The sequence below is a fragment of the Emydura macquarii genome, unplaced genomic scaffold (genome assembly GCF_026122565.2).
Source record: "Emydura macquarii macquarii isolate MOO-44397 ecotype Brisbane River unplaced genomic scaffold, CSIRO-AGI_Emac_v2 contig_554, whole genome shotgun sequence".
Lineage (NCBI taxonomy): Eukaryota > Metazoa > Chordata > Testudines > Chelidae > Emydura > Emydura macquarii.
The window spans coordinates 14,539,368-14,562,629 of record NW_027130691.1 but is presented as its reverse complement, the minus strand read 5'-3'; the positions used below and the strand labels follow the sequence as shown (position 1 = coordinate 14,562,629).

The following is a 23,262-nucleotide window of genomic DNA, read 5'->3' as shown; positions in this document are numbered from 1 at the left end:
TGAACAATTGCACTGAGAACTAGCTTAATAAGTCTCTTATAAATATTCAGAAGCGCCTCCATATTATTAGCTGTTCTCAACATACTAAAGGGTGCATGTCTTATAGAACAGATCTAGACATAAAAGTTTCAGTCAAAAGTTTTCTGTATTATGTTGGATCACTGTAGGTTGACAAGCCCATGGCCTTCTCTTGATACTAAATATGACTTCCAAGGTTCTTTGGTTTTTCTTCCACAGATCTAATAGGACTCTCACTTGTGAGATGCTTAATCTTTGCTCATTAACAACTCCTTTCCATAGATATAGCATATGAAAAGGAGGGCAAGAATCATTATCCCCCGTTTTACAAATCGGTTCATTTAGATGGCATGATGCAGGTCAGTGTTGAAGGTGGGAATCGAAGGCAGGTCTTATGACTCTTAGTCCCATGACCATGCTCCTCCCTCCAATATGATTGGGGTAGAAAAAGGAAGATGGTACTTAATACATCACAGAAGGTACTGAACCCCTTCATAGGATTAGTCTTCAATGCAGCATCACATCAGCTCCTATGGCACTTGAAAAATGTGTATAAACAGGGAAGAAAACATTTTTATTTTGTTTTATTCACCCTAAAAGACAGGAACATTGTGAATTACTTTAAACAACTTCTTCCAACTTGTCCAAAACATTAACCTCCCATTGTTCTCATCCTCTCAGTTGTACATATGCCAACGACAGACAATATCTTTTACAATCAATTTGTGTATCATTCCCAACAGCCGTCTTAAGTTTAGCCTGTAAAATAACCCTAAACAATTTAGGGTGGGGGGAAGAATGGACTCCAAATACCACACAAGCAGGCAGTTATTTCTTTCTCGGAATAGAACAGGAAGAGGCTAAGATGTTCCAACTAATTTAACTAAGGGTTCCTGCAGCAGTCACTAACATACTACTGTAGAAAAGCAATGCTTAATATTCAACACTTTGAGAGATATTTGATAGAAACAAAAAAGATTATAGAAAATGTATATACTGGTGGACCAAAACATATTAAAAGATTATATTCTCTATGCTTTGTAACCAGCTTTACAAAGTGACAGCAGGAACTTCTGCAACTTTAGAAGAGCCTTTGTGAACCCTGCCTTTTGCTAAATGCTAATTTCTAGTTTGTGTTAAATAATTTCAAATGATACAATTAAATTGGTAAATGAGTAACCTGTCTTGAGTCTACTCTAGAGGGCTTTATCTCTGCACTTATCCAGATAATGCAGTTCTCTCCAATATACCCTTAGTTGCAGAAGTGGACTCCAAACTTTTGAGCTATGGGAGGATATCTTTAAATACTGATGGATGAAGCTCATGGGATGCACCAAATCACTGCTTACACCTGCCCTAGCCCATTATCCTGTACAGCCAGCCCTTGCTGGCTGGCTCTGCTGATTTTTGGAGTTGCACTGATCAGTCATATGTGCCTCATGAGCTTGCACCACTCAGACCCCTATCCTGTGGGCTTTGCAACTTGGATTCTGCAGCAGAAGATGGCATAAACTAAGAGTAAATAAAGATATTCCTACACAACTTTTGGTTAAGCCTTCTCCACTTTGAACCCACCAGCTGCTCTCCAGTATATTTGGCTAAGATGCCTATCATAGCATCCTAACTTATTGGGAACTTCCTAAATCAAAGTATTCAGACACAATAGTGAGGTACATAAACATGAACTGAGCATGTCTGCATCACATTAGTAACCACAGACCATTTCCAATCCTGCATAATGTAGGGTGCCTTCATCTTTCAATGGCTGTCCCAAACTCTCATAGGCTAGTTCAAAGATGCACTGAGCAGGTCTCTTTGAAGGAACAACCCCAGAATATTAAAGATCCCTTATACTTGTTGATCTTGGTCTTGACATTCCCCATGATCATTTCATTTCTTTCAATTCCGTAACCTCAAAAGGTATTTTACCTAGCTTTCCATAAAGAATTGACTATCAAAAGTTTTTTTCACAAGAAGAATTTACTCACCTTGTAATGATGCAGTAACGATGGCTCTTTGAGATGTCCCTTAGGGTGCTCCATGGTAGGTATACTTAGCTGTAGAGAGCTGTGGAGAAGACTCCCGCCTGCCTGGGGACTCATGATATGGAGCCTGTGGGGTCTGAGAGCTGCTTCCATGAAGATAATCTTCTGCTTAAGCTCTCTGTCCTTATGGAAATGTCTCTTGCATCTGAGGTGATTATGTTTAGGAACAAGACCTTAATTGATAAGTGAAGGAGTGAGCACATGGCTAGTAGTTCAAACGGGGAACGTGTGAGAGCTTTGAGTACTATGTTCAATCCCATGTTGGTGTGGGGTCGTTGATTTCTGGGTATATGTTTTGCAGTCCAGTTAGAAAACACTTAGTGATAGAATGGGAGAATATTGTTAGCCCTTCTGTTTTTTGATAGCATGTGTTAATGGCCGCTAAGCGTACTCTGATGGAGCTCAATGAGAGGCCTGATGTTTTCAGTTTTAATAGATATTCAAGCACCATGGGGAGTGGGGATGAGGATACGTTCATAAATTTTGCTTGACACCACGTATTGAATCTTTTCCATTTTTGTGTGTATGTTTTCAAAGTAGAAGGTTTTCTGCTACTGAGTAGTACATTTTTACTTGTTCTGAACAGCTCATCTTTACTTGTTGGAACCATGGAGGAGCCATGACGTTAAATGGAGCTTGTCCAGATCGGGGTGGAGTATCCTTCCCCCGTCTTGGGATAAGAGGTCTTTCAGTTCGGAAGTCGCTGAAGAGTCCGAATCGACATTTTCATCAAGTAAGGATACCAAGGCTGTCTGGGCCACACAGAGGCCTGATGTCACCGAATTTTGTGAATTACTCTTGATAACAGCGGGAATGCATATAGAAGTGTGGCTTCCCATTTGAGCAGGAAGGCATCCCCTATATGACCTAACCTAGCCCTTGAGCAAAATTGGGTGCGTTTGCAGTTCATCGAAGTGACAAAACAAGTCTACTGCTCACACACTGCATCGTTTGTCCTGAAGGATTTTGTTGTTTTGTTGTTCATTTCCCATTCGTGTTCCTGGCCGAACTGTCTGCTCAGCATGCCTGCCAGGGTATTCAAACGGCCTGGGAGGTGTGATGCAGAGATGTTTATATTGTGGCTTATGCACCAATTCCAGAGTCTTATGGCTTCCTTGCACAGCAAATGAGATGGCTCCTTGTCGGTTTATGTAGAATACACAAACTATGTTGTCGGTCATTATCTGGATTGTTTTGTTTGCTACTTGTGGTAGAAAATGTGCGCAGGCCTTGCAGACCGCCCTGAGCTTGAGTAGGTTGATACACACGAGAGTTTCTGGCAAAGACCATTGCCCCTGGATGATAAGGTTCTGCATATGGGCATCCCAATCTATAAGGGATTATGTTGTGATTATCATGAATGGCTGATTTGGTTGGAAAGGTATTTCGATGCAGACTTTGTCTGAGTTCGTCCATCATCATAGGGAGTCCCTGATCTTGTTCGGTAGTGCTAGTTGTCTGTTTAAGCTGAGTTTGTTTGGAATGCAGATCAATCTTAGCCATACTTTTAGGCAAGGCATGTGTAGCCTGGCATGCGGCACTACAAATGTAGTGGCTGCCATATGGACCAGTAGCCAGAGGCTGGTGTGTGCTGTAATGTATGGGCTGTTTGTGACTTCTGAGATGAGATTCGTTGGTGCTAGGAATCTTTGTGCTGGAAGGTACATTCTTGCAATGCTGGAATCTAGGTCTGCACCTATAACTTCCAGTTGTTGAGTAGGTACCATGATCGATTTCCGTTTGTTTAGTTGAAGACCTAGGCTTTGGAAGAGGTCTATGTTCTTCTGTGTATTTTGTATGGCGTCTGCTTGTGTGGGACTTCGCAGAAGACAGTTGTCGAGATATGGAAAGATGATTATGCTTTGTCTGCGTAGGTGTGCAGCAACAACTGCAAGTGTCTTCGAGAAAACTTGTGGTGCAGTGGAGAGGCCGAAGAAAAATACTTTGTACTGATAATGTTCTGTTCCAACTGTGAATCAGAGGAATCGCCAATGTGCTGGGTGTATTGTAACATGAAAATATGCATCCTTTAGGTCAAGGGCTGAGAACCAATCTTCCCATTCCAGTGCTGGGATTATAGTGGCTAGAGTGACCATTTTGAACTTTTAAACACAGATGAATTTGTTGGGCTTCCTGAGCTCCAGTACTGGTCTCCAACCACCAGTGCTTTTCGGTGTTAGAAAATACCAGGAGTAGAATCCCTTTACTCTGTTGGGACCTGTTCTATTGCTCCCAGTTGTAAAAGGTGTTGCACCTCTTGTTGTAGTAGCTGCTTGTGAGATGGGAGGTGAAATATTGAACATGGAAGTCTCAGATTGTATATTCCTTGTTCATAGAATGAGATTTTGTTGATTTTGTCCCATCTTGGTTGTCCTTCACAAACTATAAAATTTTAAATTGTGAAACTTTCAACTTCTTCCTACATATCATTTAATCACCTTTGTGACACCCAAAGCACGAAGAGCTGACTTTTATTTTTAAGTTCAATCAAGCAGATGGGAAGGAATGCTCTGGGTTATAGAGTAAAACAGATATAAACCAGGAAAAAAGAGAAATCAAGTTCGATGTAATAAGCTGAGGTAAGGCTTCTGGCATTCTTCCATTATTTTGCATTTATCAACACTGAATTTCATCTGCCGTTTTGTTGTCCAGTCACCACTGATCTTCCTTCAACAAAATTTGAATTATCTGATCAAAATGCATTACATCCTGTTTATTCAAAGTTAAGTTAACAAAACTTGGAACAATTCGCACAGTTAAACTTCTCATTAGCTGGAAGGTGGAGCAGCTATGGAAATGCCTCTATCAGTTTGTTGTCTCCTCAGTCAATCTCAGCAGAATTGGAGATGGATGTCCAGAAATGACAATAGGACTTCTCATTTTGGAAGGTAGTAAATATTTTCAGTCTAATCAGGAAACATCTCCTGGAAAAGAGAATCCTGATCTACTTCCTATTTAGCTGAATGCAGGTATTTTTTTTTAAAGCAGCAAGTGAACTCACAGGTTATCCTTTCAATCCACAAGGATCAATAATACTTTGTGTTTATGTTGATTTCTACTTTTCAAAACCATTAACTTTTTTAGAAACAGAAACAACAATGCTATCTGGCACATCACTTTCACCTCCTGTATTAAAAACCTCCTTGAGAAGGCTTATGGATTCCTTCATTCTTAATGATGTAACAAACTACAGTTCTGTCGTAAGACATCAACAGCTATGTAAACCTCAATCTTTCTGAAATTCAGTAGTGCCAATATAATGACTCTCTGCTCTGAAACCCTGATGAACACTTTCCTGTGTCGAGTTAAATGAGTTGGTTGTTTCTTTGACCAGGTAGTCTTTCATGAGTAGGGAATGCAATAATCATCAATACAACGAGCATTTTGTAAAGCCTGAAAAGTTCATTTATCACCTATCGGAGCATGTCAAAGTGAAAAATTAGTAGGAAAGGCTAACATGGCAAATATTTTTTCCAGGAACACATCTTCCTTTTGCACAGAGCAAGATATGAACAGAAAATATGTTCTCACATCCTGGTGGGTGAATGTGACATACCAGGGTACTATCTAGACTAATCCACAGCTATGCCACCCTTGCCCTGCAACCTTGGATGCCTTACGATGCCATGCTGAAGGAGTTCCCACCTGGGCCACTCGCTGTCTTCCAGCATGTAAGCCACACCCTGAGTGTCTGTGCGCAACCACAGCCTCCAAGCTACAGTTGAGTTACACTCTGGCTCTCACCAGCCTTCGTTATACCGCAGGGTGACCCCAACACACCCTCAGTCTTAAATTTCTGGGGGGAAAATCTATACCCTTTACTGCTCAGACCTCTCCTGGACATACAATTTACATTAAGTCCATTATTTCTTTATTAGAATTAATATGCATACAACTTGCCATCCCAAATGGAGTTTCCCAGATACTTCAGTTTAAACATACTAGATTAGATAAAACAAGTTTATTAAATACAAAGAGAGAGATTTTGAATACAAGTAATAAGGTATAAAAATCAAACTTTTACAAGAAAAATAAAGATAAAACACAACTGGTGCCTAACAAACTGTTAAATTCAAAGCAAAGCTTTTTCCACCACATGCTTCCATCAGTCTTACTGACCGAACTTCTTAGGTCAGGACCCCTCCCAGTCCAAAAAACTGCACCTGAAAGGACAAAGTAAGCAGCAAGTCTAGAGGCAGGAAGAAAGAGAGGGGTACCTTGTGGGTTTCCCCTCTCCTTTTTATAGTTTCAGCCCCCCCTCTTGAAAAATATTTCCATCTGGATACTAGGAGACAAAAAGTCTGTGTGAAAGGAGGTTCTCTGCTGTTTTTTCCCCTCACCTCTTTGAGCATCCTTTTTCCCCTTCCTGTTTGATGTCTCTGTTTACTGCTTAAATGCAAATTAAGCACTGTATCTGCAGCTGAGGGAATATTTCACATGCTAAGATTATTCACAATAAATCTTTAAAGAAAGTTTCCTTTTCAAATTCTAAAAGTCCATAAATTGATTTTATTCCATTTAATACATCTATCTGTATGGTAGTTTGCCAACGGGCTCACTTGCCTAATCAGCTAAATAGTAAAATGAACCAGATATTGGAGGGTAAGGATGTGTCTTCAGGGGGCCAGAAACAGCTTGTTCTCAAGAATGCTGTAGTTCCTGGCATCCTGGACATAACTTGTACCTCCTGTGGAATTTCAGCCATTTCAGGCATAGAAGAGGTAGTTAGAGAGCAACAATCTTTTAAAATGGTGTCCTCTTATGAGAGCTTCTTCAACTAGTGAGAAACTCAGAAGAAAAAGGTGACAAGTGAAGTTGGGGGTGAGGAGATGTGCAATTTTGAGGCGGCAGCTGGAATGCAGGTTACTCCTGTTGATCAGGAAATCTTACCAAGATCTCAAGCTTAGTTATGAACTGTTTGATCTCGAAAGGCCACTTAGTGGCTTCCATCGTCACAAACCCCATTTAAACCACTGTCGAAATATGGCTTTTCACTTACATTATCTTGCAGGCTGTCGTAGGGAAGCATCTTGGTCCTGAATCAGAACACACAGGAATTTAGTAACTGGTATTTCTGTTTGTAGTGAAATCTTTACTGGGTAATTTACATTTTGGATATGTTATCATTTCTTCGTATTTAACTCTGTAACGGCTTCTCTAAAGTAGAGATTTTGTTGTGTATGTATAATAATAAAGTGGGGGAAATGAAGGAGGCATAGATTTCTGAATCAATACAAAATATGTTCCTGGTAGCAACTGTTATTCTGTGCAGGTGTGTTATTGATTACAGTCATAATAGTGTCACTTTAGCTGCCATCAATAACTCACTACTTGTATTGTCACAGTGAATTAATGAAGAGCTAGACTAAAATATTTGTGGAGGAGTTATACCAGCATGGTATGACCCAGTCTACGGCAGTTTCAGTTAGGATTCATGTTTGATACTACACTTGGCATTTTACTGATTAAAAAAAAAATTTAAATGTGATATTTATTCAATGACAGAAAGATTACATCTTAAACTTACTGGAAAATTCTTGCATCTATTGGTCTTGCATACAGTAAAATTATGTTTTTGAAACCTTAGGAACATTGTATGTTTATTATTTACATAGCTGCAAAATTGACACAGAACAAGTTTCATCATGGGGTATAGCCATTTTGCAAATTGACATGAATAAAGCTTTGTTGCATCATACTTTTGTCTTAGAGCTTTGTCAAGAATGTTAGACTGATATTTAATGGCGGTTCTTTTTTTAACAGAGTTTACATTTAAATCAAATGTTCGTGTTATATACTGCAGCAGATTACTACTTGCTAATTTAAGTGACAGAGTAATAACTACTGAAAAGTTTAATAGTGATAAAGTGGTATGATCATAAGTGTAGAAAACAAACAAGCGTTCTGCACCCAAGGATTTTACAGCTTACCTGAATCTGCTACATGTAGCAACTAAGAACTATTGTGTAGTGGTGACACACTTCAATGTCACTCAGGTCCCAAGGTGGAGACTGAGGCACAAAAGGGAAAAGGTTTTCTACTTCCAGTAATTTAACCTTTAAACAGTCCAATATAAATGGTTAGAAAGACATGATAGATGCCTCAAAGTGAAGAGCAGAACATCACTAAAAATGATTAAACTAATAATTAAAAAGGGTTCTTCAGTACAAATTAAAGGGACAATGTCAAGTTAGATTTTTAAAACTTCAATTTTCTGCCAAAGCACCATTTAAGTACCCATCACTAATTTTTAAAAAATGTCTTCTGATCAACATTTTAAGTGTTTTTCTATATATATGCTGATATTCAACAGGTTCTCTTGTAAACCCCAGAACAGTAATCCCAACAGTGCTTGGAACTTCTTTCCTCTCTGTGTATACTCCTGCCGAATGCCTCTCAATTTTCAGAGTCAGCTTTACTGCTACTGGTAAATGCTCTCTTGCAGAATCATGTACATGAGCTCAAGTCAGTACATGAGTGATATTGTCATGCTAGTGCATGTCACAAGAAGTTAAACTGACTATCAACTAACCTGAAACTGACAAAGTGTGGTCAAATTAACAAAATAACCAAATGGAATTTTTTTCTAGAATAATTAATCTTAGAAGTGGGCTTTACCTATAGTTGCTCATAACCCAAGTGAATGTTTTTCAAGTACAAAGCCGAAGTTTCAGCTTCAGACTGAGATTCTCAAACCCGAAAATATCCGACATTTTAATAACCATGTTTAGAATGAGGCTGCCATGAGTTTGGGGTATTTTGGATCTCCAACTTTTGCTACTAAAATATGTTTATAAAGGATTTCATTTTTTAATTTTAAAATACTCAAGAAATCAGTTAATATGATCCTCTTATGTACATTTAGCTCATAACAAGTCAGCTAGTTACCTAGCAGTGGACCCAGCAATGGTGGACACTGTTACTTAATTAAATCACATGATAGTAACATCTATTACTCATAGGACTACTATAGTTACCTAGATAAGCACTTCTACAGTTTTCCATAATCTGAATAATTCAATGATCAAGGACTTAATTGTGAAAAATAAAGGTGACACTTTCTCATTGCATAACCCACATTAAGCAGGAATTGTGTAATGGGAAAAGCCCCATAGAGGAATTACACTGATATGCTTCCAAGTCACGTGCAGAAATTATGCTGCCATAACAATTGATTAACAGACTATTAAATTCCTGGCTAGAGTGGCTTTGGTTTCACTAACTTGTTTAACACTGCAAAAAAATTTAGATAAATTAAGCAAAAACATTATTACAGTGATAAGAGAACGTAGTCTTTTCCCTACAAAGAAACAGCTTCAATGAAGCTATTTAGTGAAAGCAAAGTATTTGTTTATATTTGAATGAGTATATAAAATCAGATGAATTTTTAGAACCTAAGAAACATCTACACGTATCTGTTATCCACACTAAACCTGCAGCTGTTTTTTGCAAGGATAATTTTCCATCTAGTTTATATATTTAAAAAAAAATCCAGGTTCAACTAACTCTGCTCTGGACTGATTTAATATACACCTTTCTGAACTTGCAGTATTCCCAGCAGTTAACATTTCCAATTAGGCAATTCAAAATGGATCCAACTGGGAAGTCTCTTTAAATACATTTTTTTAAAATCATGGTCAAGATTTTAAACATTTCTAATACCTACAGAAAAATGTATCAATCTTGATTTTTTAGAAGATTTTGTTTTAACAAATGTTCAGAGAGCTGAATACTGTCAAAACTACCAAGTGTGCACTTTTATTAGGTCTTCAAAAGCACATTTTGTAATGTAAACAAGCACACAAACACAACAATTTACACAATGCTATACCAAGTCTGTGGCCACCTAGGACCTTGTCATTATGCTGCACACCACTGCCACTCAGAATTTTATGGTGACTATAGGAATTAATTTAGATCATCTTATTCCAAAAGCACAGGCCTTGCCTCTTGGACTAAAGGAGAACTTCCAACCCCACGCATAACAACCTTCCTGAGCTCATCCTTCAGACCTCCTCTCTCCACATTGAATTCTTTCATCGAATACTACCCTCTGCTAAGGTAACTATGAGGAACTGAAAATTATTCCTCAAACTTACTGCCAGCACACAGTTTACAAATTCTATTTAAACTATATATTAACATACATTCAGAATATAATTTAATAACCTTCCTCCCATGCCCGCTTGTCTTTAGATCTTAAGCTCCTTGGGCAGGGCCCCCACATGGGGGGCGGGAGGGGAGGAAGGGTAGACTTTACTGGGGCCCAGAGGCCCTGGGGGGCCCGGCCCAGGCTGCAACCCCCATTACCATGAGGAAAAAAATTTTCATGGCTCATGAGATTGTACGTATGGGATGAGGGATTGTGGTATGTGTGCGTGACGGGCCCGTGTTACAAGTTTGTACTGGGCCCGAAAAAATTTTGCGTGGGCCCTGTCCTTAGGACATGGACTGTACTCCCTTTTTTACTTGGAAAGCAGCTAATGCATTCTTTGTGCCGTCAGAAATAAGTTTAGAAATAATCCATTCCTGAGCACCATAACGTACAAGATATAGAGTGTGGCCTTGATCCTGCAAAATGTTCTGTCCATGAGGAGCACACAGCTGCATGGAACCCAAATGGATTCAATGAGACTGTGTAGCTGTAAGGATCCATGTGAGGAATGCTCAAATAACTTAAAATGTATCCAACTGAGAATGAAGGTCTGGGAAGTCTATTGATAAGAATGCCAGTACATGAGGAGAAAGACTCCTACCAATACACTCTCAAGACTAATAAGTGCACAGTTATAAAGGAGTGGAGGGGAGAGAGGAAATGAAGTACTTGAATTTTACCATAATTAAACAATGTCAAGTTCACAGATCCAAAATCGATCTAGTTGCTTTTTCTCCTTACAAGTTGCAATGTTCATGCTAATTCTTCATTAGTGTTTTCCCTAACACACTAAATGCTTCAGTATTTTTAAATAAACCATAAGAAGGCACACAGTAAACCATTGTCCTAGAGGACGAGTTGTTTGGTAAAGCTTCAGATTTCAAGCTTCTAAGGTCTTTTCACAGAACTAAGTACACAAATAAAAAATAAAAAAATAATTTGTGAAAGATTCCTCAACTGTGTACTTTTAATCTTTAGCCAACATGAGATGTCATGTAAGCACTGAAGCAGAAAAGAGAAGATACTGCTTAGATAGCAAAATCTCAATTTCTCACTGACCTACAAATCATAAGCTAGTAGATCAGTGGTGCACTGGAATATTTCCACATTGTAGCTCATGCAAGCATTGTAGAAGCTTCTGAAATAAAAAACCATGTGCACAAAGATGCAGGAAAACCATAATTAGAAAAAATGGTAGAAAAGATACAGAAGATTTAAAACAATACAGTCAAGTGCCTTATGAAATAAAGATCTTAAAATATCTAAAGATGCTGTCATATTTGGTGAGACACAGCATAGTGCACATTTTTCAATATCACAAAATGGTCTTCCAGTACAATATAAAATGGAGAAGTGAAATAAGAGTGGCACCGTCTTCCCCATGTGTTCTTAATTAGTCTTACTGCCTTATAAACTTCCACCAGGTATGTTGCACAGATAAAAGACAATGGGATTAAACAGTTTTCCATTGCAGACACCAAACACACAAATTAGTCACTTAAACCAATAGACAGTCCTCACTGACGAGGTCTTTTTGCCATTACACTTTTATCTTACTTGAGGATTATTGATTACATTGAATGCTGTACAAGATAAACTGTTATCAGTTATTGGAGATTTTCTGGGGGGGAGGCAACTTTTCACAAACATTTATTTTAACCAACTGAAATATTGCCTCAATTCCATCAAATTCTTCATAGTGTTTTAAAATTATGGGTTTGTGCCAGTCTTCGTGGGGCTGCAGCAATAGACTCATTTTACATGTATCCACTCTTCTAGATTATTATGTCAGAACATAATTGCATAGTTTCCCTATTTTAAGTGGACTAAGTGCCCATGGATAGTGCTATATTTACAACATGGGAGATTTAAATCTTCTAACTACAGACTCAGTGCAGCAGCAATGAAAGCTTCCCACAATCTGCCTCAAATCTAAAATGGAGAAACCATCTCTTATGCCAAAACTCATTTATTCTCTAACTTCTCCATGCCAATGCAATCTATGGATCTCCAGGATTGCACGCATCCACCAGAAAATAGACCAACTTCTCATTTCACAAGTATTGCATGGTAGTTATTTTTTGGTTATAAGCTAATATAGTCAGATTTGGTCCTGTGACCTAGAACCCTAATTTTTGCTTTGTAAAATTACAAAAAAAAAAAAAAAAAAATCCTGCAAATCCTTACTCAAGTTGTCTCATTGCAGGCCATTGCAACTGATTATTCAGGAACTACACTACATGGGTAAGTAATGCTTACATGAGTAAGGGCTAGCTGGATTAGTAAAGGAATATTTAGAGAGATGCTGCACTGTAAAGATTTAGAAGCATATCAGGCATTGTTATGCTAAAGAAACTAAGTGTTTTCTAGCTTGTACAAGAGTTCACACTTCTAAAAATGTAAACACTAAGGCAAACCTCTTCAAAATCATCCGGCAATTTTCAGTGCCCAGTTTGACACACATGGGGTCCTAATTTTCATAGGTGCTTGTCATCTGGCAGCACTATTGACTTGAACTGGAATTGTGGCTGCTCAGCTCCTCAAACCTTAGGCAACTCAAGATAGAAAAATTGGAGTTTCCATTAATTTGGGGCATTTGGAGTTCACTCTAAGAGGAGAGGGTGATGAAGTCACAAGCCATACAATTCTGTATTCATCAAAGTAGATTGCTTATGTAAATAAGAACCTAAATTTATGAGAATATGTTCAATGAGAGCACCCTGAGTCTTTTTTAATATAATTTAAGACTACAATAATGAGTTAAAATAATTAAGTGACTGGCCAAGATACCAAACAACTTTTAGTGGTATGATAATACCTTCAGTAGTTAGACTTATTTTCACAGACTGACCACTAAAGTATCAACAGTGATACAGTTCCAGTAACGACAAGTCTTACCAGAAGATCTATTCAGTTGATTCTTAGTTGGAGTAGGAATTGAGTAACTAGATTTAAAAAACTAAAATGTCCTTTACAACAGATGAAAATAACGTAGGGGTCCCCATTCATTTTCCCCAGGGCTTCCCATACCCCTCTCCCACCATTTTTCTCATAGTTTCTTACGGTTAACCTTTAAGTACTGGAAGAGACATGCATATTTGGGGGTCAAAGTAGAAAACTTCAGTGAAACAATAGTAGTCAATGAACGTAACCAAGGCTATATGAAAGAGACTGTCTCATATACTATGTTTATAAAGCAATGAAAGGCAATAGATGCTTGTAGGGCTGTGAGGCCGTCCCTCCCTGTCCATCTCAGAGGGAGGCCATGCCCCCACGCTGTCACATCCCTGCAAAGGCACTCTAAATGGGAGAAGTTAGCAGTCTGTGGGCTCTGGCCGTGCACCACAAGCAATCAGGCCTCCTGGCCTATAGTGGGGTAGTTGCCGCCCCAGGCAGGGATGACAAGGTGTAGGGGGATGTGGGCCCGCCCGACTCCACTGCGTCCCAGCCTAAAGGCCCTAACATCAGTGAGGTTCCCTCCGAACCACGCTGACCTAGAATCAGGCCACAACACAATCAGACTATCATCTGCTTTCTCTGGGCAACTTCCTATCACTTCATTGTAGGGTACCTGGCTTTTGGGATCGTTGCTGGTCTCTCCGGCGTAGACGACTAGCGGCAGCCCCAGCAGCTCCTTGGCATCCCAGGTGGCAGGCAGCTCTGGCAGAGCCTTCTGATTCTTGATACTGAAGTGCTTGGGCTCCAGCAATGACAGACAGACATGCTTCTCCTCCAGTAACTCCAGCGCAATTGAGTTGCTGGGCTCTCAATTTATACTTCCTGTCCCACCCTCTGCTTCCAGCAGGGTGGGAGTGGCTGTTCTGGATTCACCCACAGGGGGCAGGTAGGGTGCTCTTCCTGTCCGTCTCAGAGGGAGGCCACTCCCCCTGACTACAATGCTGCTCATTTAACATTAAATTATAAACTATTTGTATACACGAATAGGCCACTTTTTGAAAATCTGATTGCCAACTGGCCGGCTACCAGCCTTTCAGAAAATTGGAGCTTACTAAACTTTGCTGCTTGCTCCTAAACTGTCACAGAGAAATAGACAGATAACAAAAGGAATATGATTCATTTACATACCCCAGTCTTACATACTTCACAGAGATTCATACTGAGCTAGACCACAGGAGTTACAGCCCCAAACCATGGTATAACAGAACCCTAAGGTGTATTGTGGCTTGTTTGGTTTTGGTTGTTGAGGAAGTAGAAAGGGCTAACAGAAAATGAAATGCACATGCCACTGTTATTCAGACTTATTTTGGCTTCTTTGAAATAGATGGGAAAGACAGGTGGGAAGTATTTTTCATAAATACATCAAGTAGCACTATTTTCCAAAGGTTGGGGAGATACATGGTTGTGCTTATCAATAAGGCTATGAGTCGGTCACAGATTCAGTGATTTTTCGTAATCTCCATGACTTCAGCCCTGGGCAACGGTTTGGGTTTACGTGATTTGTTGTTTCTTGCCCACATTCTGTACATTACTTTTACTAAAAATACTTGTGCCAAAATCTTAGCCTTACTTATTGATTACAGGACATAGGTAAACCATACCCAATCTGGCACTTGACAGGAGAATATCTCAGGCTATCTTTTTTTCTTGTTTTAATGTTATAGCAATATCATATTCCTATCTCCATTTTTGGAAAAAATGCAATGTTTGTCTAGTTGTATGTGTCCTAAGTTTTTTATGTTAGGAAGATAAATGTTCTTTGATCACTGGCTCTTCTGAACTGTAAGGAGATGTGAACTTAGAATAAAGACTAGGAGCTAGAGTCTACTTTCAATTCGACTGATGTAAACCAAGAGTAATCACTGAATCCAATCTATATTGGTGTAACAGAATTTGGCCCTTGTTCTCCTATGCAGAGGAGAGGGCAGGGGTGCAATATTTGATCAGAATTTCTACTTTGGAGATTACACTGATAGTTATTACTAGTGCAATCCACTTGGTATAACATTCTGTCATACTTCCCTTAAATTGGAAGGGGATAAGCTAAATGTACTCTCACTCTTAGCTGTAAAGGCATTTGTTTACAGCATTTGTGTCAATGATTTATACCCACATAATAAAATATGAAGAGCAGCAAATTATAAATCTGGTACTACAACAGTTCCAACAGATTTTCTGATAGTATAGTTTCAGATGCAAATTTAAATCTACCAGAAACAATGGAGAAATACTGTTTATTGCATTGCATAAAATAAAACATGGATGCTTAAACTTATATAACTGTAATATGCATACACATGTACTTCAGTATAAAATGTCAGTCTTCCCTATAGCTTATACAAAATATAAAGTACAACTAAAAGGAAGTATTCTACCCTGTCAGTGCTCTACTGACAAACTGCGTATATCCTGTAAATAACTCTGCATTTTGCTAACTTACTGATCCTTCCAATAATCAAGAACTACTGAAACAAAAATCCACTGGAGGGATTTTGAATGAACAGATGAAAACAACAAGCAACGGGAAACAATTTTTCATCAGTTACCTCTAAATAATATATCAAATTTATGGTTAAATACATTGTTTTAGTTATTTATGTTGAAAGGAACCATGTAGTAATATCAAATCAGCAAAGGCAACTTTGTAGGGATAACAACCAATGTCCAATACAATGAGGTCTAAGCATCACTAGACAAAACATGGGGATAAACTATACAGTCAAACTGTATTGTTCCTCTAAACCTTTCCCACCAAATACATTCCTCTAGCCAGGAAGGGGAATGAAACCTATTTGCCTAATGGGGCATATAATTTAAATATTTCAGACAAGCATTTACAGAGATGTTGCTTAAAACAAATTTAACAACCATCCATCCAAGTATCTTGCATTATTGGGATCATAACGTAGCTCACAAATTGTTTATGAATTATCCAGCCTTCCAATTTCTTCAGACAACATATATATATATATATGCAATACTAGTTTAATATAACAAATCCTAATTTGCTCCAAAGCAGACTCAATATGAAACTGCATTTTTTCCTTATTCCAGTTTCTTCTAATATTTTTAGAGACAGTAAAATGTCAGGTTCTATTCCTGCCAAACACAGAAATCTTGCAGTTTTGTAAGTAAGATATATCTTTAAATCTATAGAAGCTGAAATAGCAGACTTATTGCAGATTGCAGCATTCATCCAGAAGAAGATACAATCTGCCAATGTCAATATTCTGTCACTTGGGATCAGGAATTTTATCATAAAAAATCCTCACTGTATTAATGAAAAAATATTTATCCACAAACTCGTGGATGTCATACAATCAATGTTCAAAAGGATTAATAAAATTGCACATGACTTGTGCAAAATTCAGCTTAATTTTTTTTTTAACATGCTAAGAACAAAAATTGGAATTCACTTAACTAGGCACAAGAATACATTATAAAAACTGAGAAATAAATGTTTTAGAAAAATCCATCTAATATAATACAACATAGAAAAGAGATGGTCTGCCATTTATATGCTTGAATTGAATATTTTAAAGAGTTGCTCAAGTTTTGGGAACATTAGCTTTTAAACTATTCAAAGTAACACTGCAGAGAAAAACGCAAAGTAAAAATACTTCCTTTGGATGTTAAGATTGTAAGAGGATTTAATCATTTCACAATTTAAAATAAAAAGGTTAGTTTTGCTTGCTCTTTGCTACACAACAAGAGGCTCATCTCCTGTGCATGCCACAATTAACCTGAGAAATTACTTCCCTCCATGACAAGAGCTACCCATCATGTTGCAGAATTAACACACACTGCTGGTTTGTTTAGGGGTTGCATGTGTGTATGATGGCTATTTGTAATTTTAGCCACCCATGTAGATCAACTCCTCATTGCATATCACAGGACAAACAAATATATATTATTTCAAGACTGAACTGCGACCTTAAGCAAACAAAGCCAGTCTGCAACCCTGATGCAAAGTCATCCTAATTTCACTTCACCCTACAAGATCTGTGATTCAAGACAGTCCAGTTCACTCACTCCCCCAAGCTCAATGATCTGCTCACCATCTCGTCTTCTATTTCTGTCTTCAGCTTATTTTCCTTGCCTCTTCTGCCTTCACAGGATCACAAGGAAGCGTGTGTACAAAAAAACAAACAAACAACAAAACACAACCCTAAATCCTCTTAAATAAAATACTCAGCAACTGATCGGCAGTAGATCAATTAAACCTCTTCCTCTCTCCCTTTCCATTTTCCACAAACAGAAAACAGCTCTAAGATCCCCATCGCCTCCTACTCATTCCCCCACTCCAGAAAAAACGCTGTAGGTGCATTTGATTTAGATTGCATTTCCTTCCATTCCTCCCCACCCATAAATTCCTCTCCAGAGAATACACTGGGTGCATCGGATTCAAATTCAATTTCCTTCTTGTTCACCAAGACAACGTAGTACATGCATCAGACTCGGACAGAATTTCCTCCCTCCCACCTCCAAATTCCTCCCTCTTCATTTACAAAGGGTAACTAAGAAAATATCTTTATCCAAAGAAGGGGGAAGAAGGGAAGGAGTTGTTAACCTTTTTTTGCATTTACCTTTTTTGCTGCTTTTCTTTTTAAAAAACACACTTAGCATTCCTTCTTTCTAAAGGACAAATAAACTTACTGCCATTATCTTTCTATAGGGTCTTCCACTCCCACATCCAGGGTCTGGTGCTCTTCATCTCTCACGGAGAAACAACCTTCCTTTTAGTTCCTCCCCAAAAGTCTAACCCCCACCCAGCCCAAAAAAAGAGAAATGTTGTTTCTTTTTTAAAAGGGGTCTTTGTACCTCTTAGCGCTTACATTTAAACATTCAACTGTAAAGTTTGTATAACGCCTAATTTCCCCACGCCCTTTCAAAAAGACCCTCGATAAGCTGCCCACCAGAGACGCAGTTGGATCTTGTCAGTTAACGTGTGCTGTTATTCATCCTTCCAACTCTTTTATAGCGTGGTGGTGTTAATCCTTTCTCATCAGTAAAACTTGGGGGGGAATACTGAGTGATGGAAACAGGAATTCAGGTTTCCCCTCCCTCCTGCAAAGGGAAAGCAAGGCTGGTTACTGTCTCTCTGTGCTGGGAGTGGGGCGTGAGGGTGGAAAAGAGATGAATTGTGCTCCAAACCAGAAAACGGTCCTGCTACTGCTGCTTCTCGCCCCCTAGTTCGCAGCTGTCCGTCTGCAGTCGGCAAACAAAACGACGCAGTCCTCGCTAGCCATGATTTTTCCCATTGGACATCTTTGTTTTGTTAAACCCAGCAACGACTACCTGATTGGTGAAGTTCCTCTACTCAGCTCACTGGCTGCTAGCGCAGTTTGGCATTGGATAGCATGAGTGTCCGTCAAAGTGGAATTAACCTCCCCCTAAAAGTGAGAGAGAAGTTCCCCGGTCCCATTCCGTTTGGGAATATATTATGATTTAGTGTTTTAATTTGTTTAATCACTTAAAATACTGTGGTGATTAACAAAACATCAAAACAAAAAATGGAATTAACAATCCTTCTGAAACACCATAAATACACACCTCACTTCACAGATTCTAAAACACATGTAACAAACTGAAAAGGAAACATGACATCCCAACAGCAAGAACTTTTAGCCCAAAAATCCAAACAAACAAATAGGAGCCTGATCTTGCATTCAGAAATCCCAAATCTGCACTGATTTCAGTGAAAGACTTCACTGCCAAGATATAGGATTGTTTGTGGAAGGATTGCAGGTGGTTTTACATGGCATCAGCATAATACACAAATTCACCATCACCAAGTCCAAGCATTCAAATATTTACCAAGACCAAAAATCAGTCTTTTAAAAAACTTTAAGATTTTTAAACAGATCTTTTTTTTAAATTTTTTTAAATTCACATCCTCAAGCTTTTTTTCCAATCATGAGGCTTGCTTTTTCAATTGAAGGCAGAAATTCTCCTGCAACCACACAAATCCAGGAGCCAGGCTATAAGGAATGCCAGATGTTGAATCATGCAACAAAATACATGAGCTGGCAACATTACAAAGTGGACCTCAGTTTTATTGTGATTGATGTACTTCGAACCTTTCATCTGAGCGTATTAACTGCCATATACATTGTGGGTTCAATTCTGCTATCCTTATTCAGCTAAAACTCCCATTTACCTCCATGATTTTTGCCTTTTTCAAGATGTGATATATCTGGATGAAAGACACACCATATTAATAAAAGCACTTTGCAGGGTTGGGGACTGAATCAGTTACAGAATATCTATTCATGTAAATGTCTTTCCAAAGTCCCATAGGAATTCTGTGTCAGTCAGAAATCAAAACCAGATATCCTTGTTCTCTCCCAAAACCACCATGCCAAGCTAATTTTTCAGATGAGCTGAAGCAGAACTTCTTTTTGAAGTTGTTGGAAGTTTGCACCCATATAAGAAAATATGAGTACATGTGTCTCTAACCATTTGTGATGCACCTACACTTCACCTCTGGATCCAAGTTTTGAAGACAAATTTATAGTTCCAAAAAAAGTGACTCCTACCTCCTGAAAATGTATCTCTTAGATGTAGATTTTCAGACTCACATGACTTTTGATGGCCTCAGTTTTTGGGTGCCCAACCTGATACCCCCTGAAAATCGGACTCTTTTTCCAGGTGTGAGATTGGGCATCCAAAAATGGAGGTACCCAAAATCACTAGTCACCTCTGAAAATCTCAGTCTTATTGACAAAACCCGTGTGAGGTAGGACAGTGTAATTATAACTTTGCAAATGGGTAAAATGTGTAATACATAATGGGCCTGATTCTGTAAGAGCCCTCTGCCTGGAATTTCCCTTGACTTCAGTAGGACTTATGTACATAGTGCTTGCAGGATCAAGCTAACCAAACCATGAGTGTCAAGTGACATTCAGCAAAAGCCTAACAACAGGCCATCTCTTCTCTAAATCACAGTTGTGTGAAACATTTCCCCTCACATTCACAATTATGTAACATTCCTGTGGCTATAATTTTCCATATAGGCCATTACTGTAAAGTTAGGAAAGTATAATGTATTCTTTTAGTTCTTTTAATATAATGAAACATATAGAAATAAGGAGGAGAAGCAAGTACCATGTGACAATTCAGTTCTGTGGACAACCAGCAAGTGCTCCTAGATCACCAGTGGCCTATCCTGCCTCAGAATCTCCACCACCTTTTTACTGAATGCACTCAAAACAAACATGGTCATCATCCACTTGAAAATGGGCTACTGTAATTTGGTTAGTAATAGAAGCTACATGCAGCTCCTCAAAATATAGGGGTTAACAAAGGATATACTAGCAATTGGGGCCTTTGAGGGAGAAAATAAAATACTAGAAGCACAAGAAGTAGAAGCAGGGGATTAAATGGGCAATAGTCCCACTAACTCTAGCTACCCCTTAATGGTCTGCTTTTGGGAAACCTCCTTAAACAAAGTTTTCAAATGTCACAGTAAAACTAATTCCTTTCTCAAATGTATAGAAAACAGGCACACATGTGGCTTACCAGTGAAAACCAACACAGTTATTTAATTCTCAGACCCAAAGGGGATTGGCCTCTTCCTCTTCCCCTTCCCCAGGGATGCAACTCCTACTGAAGACATGCAGAGCCTTAACATCTACGGATTTTGTAATAGGTAGCAAGCAAAGAAGCATTTCTAATTTGGTTAAATACTTTCAGCAAGAAAGAACTGCCGCCTGAGATTCCTTAACTGAAAGACCTTATTAGCATCTTACAAAAACATAGTCTTATTATGGGAAAGGATTCCATTCCACATCAAAATGTTAAAATAGAAAAATATGACCAAACTATCACAAAGACAAAACATCAAATGTCCATGGAACACAGTTTGTTCAAATTATATTCAAACATATTCAAGGTACCATCCTCGTTAAGAAACCTGCTGTTTTAAAAGAAGACTATCTTAAAGTATCTCAGCATATTTGTCCTTTTTTACAGATCCACCTGTGGTAAATAACCAATATGGCTGGTCTCTTGAGTGATAGTTTATGAGTTATGACATTGTATTGTACCCTCTTAACTGTTCTAAAGCATTTTCTAAGGCATTACTTCCCAATAAAGATTTCTTCTGCTTAATGTCCAAACGGTCTGCTAGATCTCCTATAAATGTGTTAAATAAAATCCACTGGAATGCAATTGATTTTTCTAAACAATATTTGACCTTCATTTTGCAAGTTGCTGGGTAACTTCTATCAGGCACCATGTGTTCTCACCTCTCTTTGACTTCAAAAAACTGTACAAACAATTAACTAATCAGTTGCAGAGTGATACAGATTGATAGACTGGTACAAGTTGCCTTATATTAAAGTTAGAGGGTTGTGTTTTAAATAACATCTTGGAAACTCAGAACTGAAATCTATTTTTCCTCTACAATTATGCACATTGAAGTTTTATTGTGAATATCAATAAAGATATAGCATCCTGCTTTAAATGTAATAGTATGAATAGCTCTTACTATTTTGGAAGCTCTTTTCCTTTCATAGTGCTTCATATTAAAGACCGATTTTCATGTCGTCTATATACTGGGCTTGATTTATTCACATGGGATAGGTGTTAGCCTCCAGTGAGAGCAGATTGTTTCTACCACTACCTTCTCTTGGAGACTCCACCAGAAGGCAGCTTTAATGTACAGCTGAGGTTCCACCGAAGCCATGCTAGTGCCACTGTCTGCCCAGAAAAGCAAGGCAGAACCTAAGAGTTTAAGACCCACATGCTAAATTCCTTGAGTTGCTATTTCCCTCTGGGCAGGTGAAGGACTGAGTTGACCCCATCCACATTTAAATCTGTACTTCCAGCTAGAATCAAGGGATTATCTGTTCTGTTTTTCCCAAGCACCCAAGTTCAGGGCTCCTCAAAGTGGCTGCGTGGGGGACCCAAGGAGCCTGTTGAGCAGGTGAGACTAGCCACCCTTGTCACATGCCTTGCAATGAGGAGAGCATGCGGGTCATATAAAGCCCTGACACCAGGGCCACTCCTTAGGGGCCATATCTGGATGCTGAGGTGGCCTAGAAGGGATGTTGCAATGGATAATCAGGTCCTGAGCACATATTCACACCTGAACAAACTTCCACCAGGACAAAGCTGGGTTGAGCCAGCCCCAGTCTCCCCCAGCAGGCCCCAGCTAGTCAGCATGGAGGTGCGGGAGGTGGCTCCCAGCAGGCTGTGCTCTGCACTCCCTCCACTAAGCGGGGGGTGGGGGGGACGACACCTGACCCGCGCTGCCGGACTATGGACCAGCAAGGCACAAACCCTAGGTAACTCCTGTCCTAGGCCCATCACCAAGTCCCAGGGGGCTGAGGCGCGGGAACAGCTACAGGCGGGGAGGAGAGATGGCATCGGAGGAGAGCCGTTGGGGGGGGTGGGGAGAGCAGCGGGAAGGAGGCAAAGCGCGAGGAAGAGCTGAGGGAAGTGGGGAGCAGAGCGCAGGGGACGGAAGAGCCGCACCTAATGCAGGGAGGTGCAGATCGAAGAGAAGAGCCGAGATTCGGGACGCTGCAGCCGGCATCCTTACTTGAGTGACACGGGAGCGAGCCAATGAGAGGTCGGGAGAAAAGAGTCTTTCACACTCCAATAGCATGCGAAGAAGGAGAGGTCTAAGAAGCCAATAGGTGTGTCTGTTGTTGCGGTCTCGCTCGCGGTGTTCCCGGAAGCGTGTAGTAGCCTGAGGAGACGTTGGAGACAGTTGCACTCTGCCTGTTGGTTCTGGGCTGGCTGGTGAGTGTGAGGCTGTCAGCATCTTGCTGCTCTGGGAGATGCAGGGAAGGCCCTGGAGCTATCGGGCTGTGTGAATAGTGGGGCTGTCCGGGGCAGCCTACAGAGTAGAGTTGTGCTTGTGGGGCTGGGTGAGTGGGTCCCGTGGTTGAGATCCCCACCTACCGCAGCTCCACCCATGGGAGGAGACCCTGTTGGCCTCTCACAAGGGGTTTCAGGCTCAGCCTCAGATGGGCTTTGGGTGATGTCCTGCCAATAAGAGAAGGATGGTCTTGTGGTTAAAACAGTGGACTAGGGCTTGGGTGATCTGGATTCATTCCTGGGCTCCACCACTGTCTT

General features: G+C 39.6%; 2 protein-coding genes across 12 annotated transcripts in view; one reads left to right on the top strand and one right to left on the bottom strand.

The window, feature by feature from the left end:
* The window catches only part of ARVCF (ARVCF delta catenin family member), a 395,675-nt gene extending 372,762 nt beyond the window's left edge, over positions 1-22,913 (bottom strand). For 2 of the 9 annotated variants that reach the window (XM_067539833.1, XM_067539835.1), the window contains exons 1-2: positions 17,833-18,333; positions 17,235-17,284 (exon numbers count right to left, since the gene is read on the bottom strand). The gene's annotated coding sequence lies outside the window, so the exon portion shown is untranslated. Of the gene's footprint in view, positions 1-7,062; positions 7,100-17,234; positions 17,617-17,762; positions 18,334-22,656 lie in introns of those variants that run through there. The other 7 variants (XM_067539836.1, XM_067539840.1, XM_067539832.1 and 4 more) reach the window with 6 other exon arrangements.
* Positions 22,759-23,262, top strand: part of TANGO2 (transport and golgi organization 2 homolog) — a 69,495-nt gene continuing 68,991 nt past the window's right edge. Inside the window, exon 1 of one of the 3 annotated variants that reach the window (XM_067539849.1) lies at positions 22,759-22,926. The gene's annotated coding sequence lies outside the window, so the exon portion shown is untranslated. The remainder of the gene's footprint in view (positions 22,927-23,262) is intronic. The other 2 variants (XM_067539850.1, XM_067539851.1) reach the window with 2 other exon arrangements.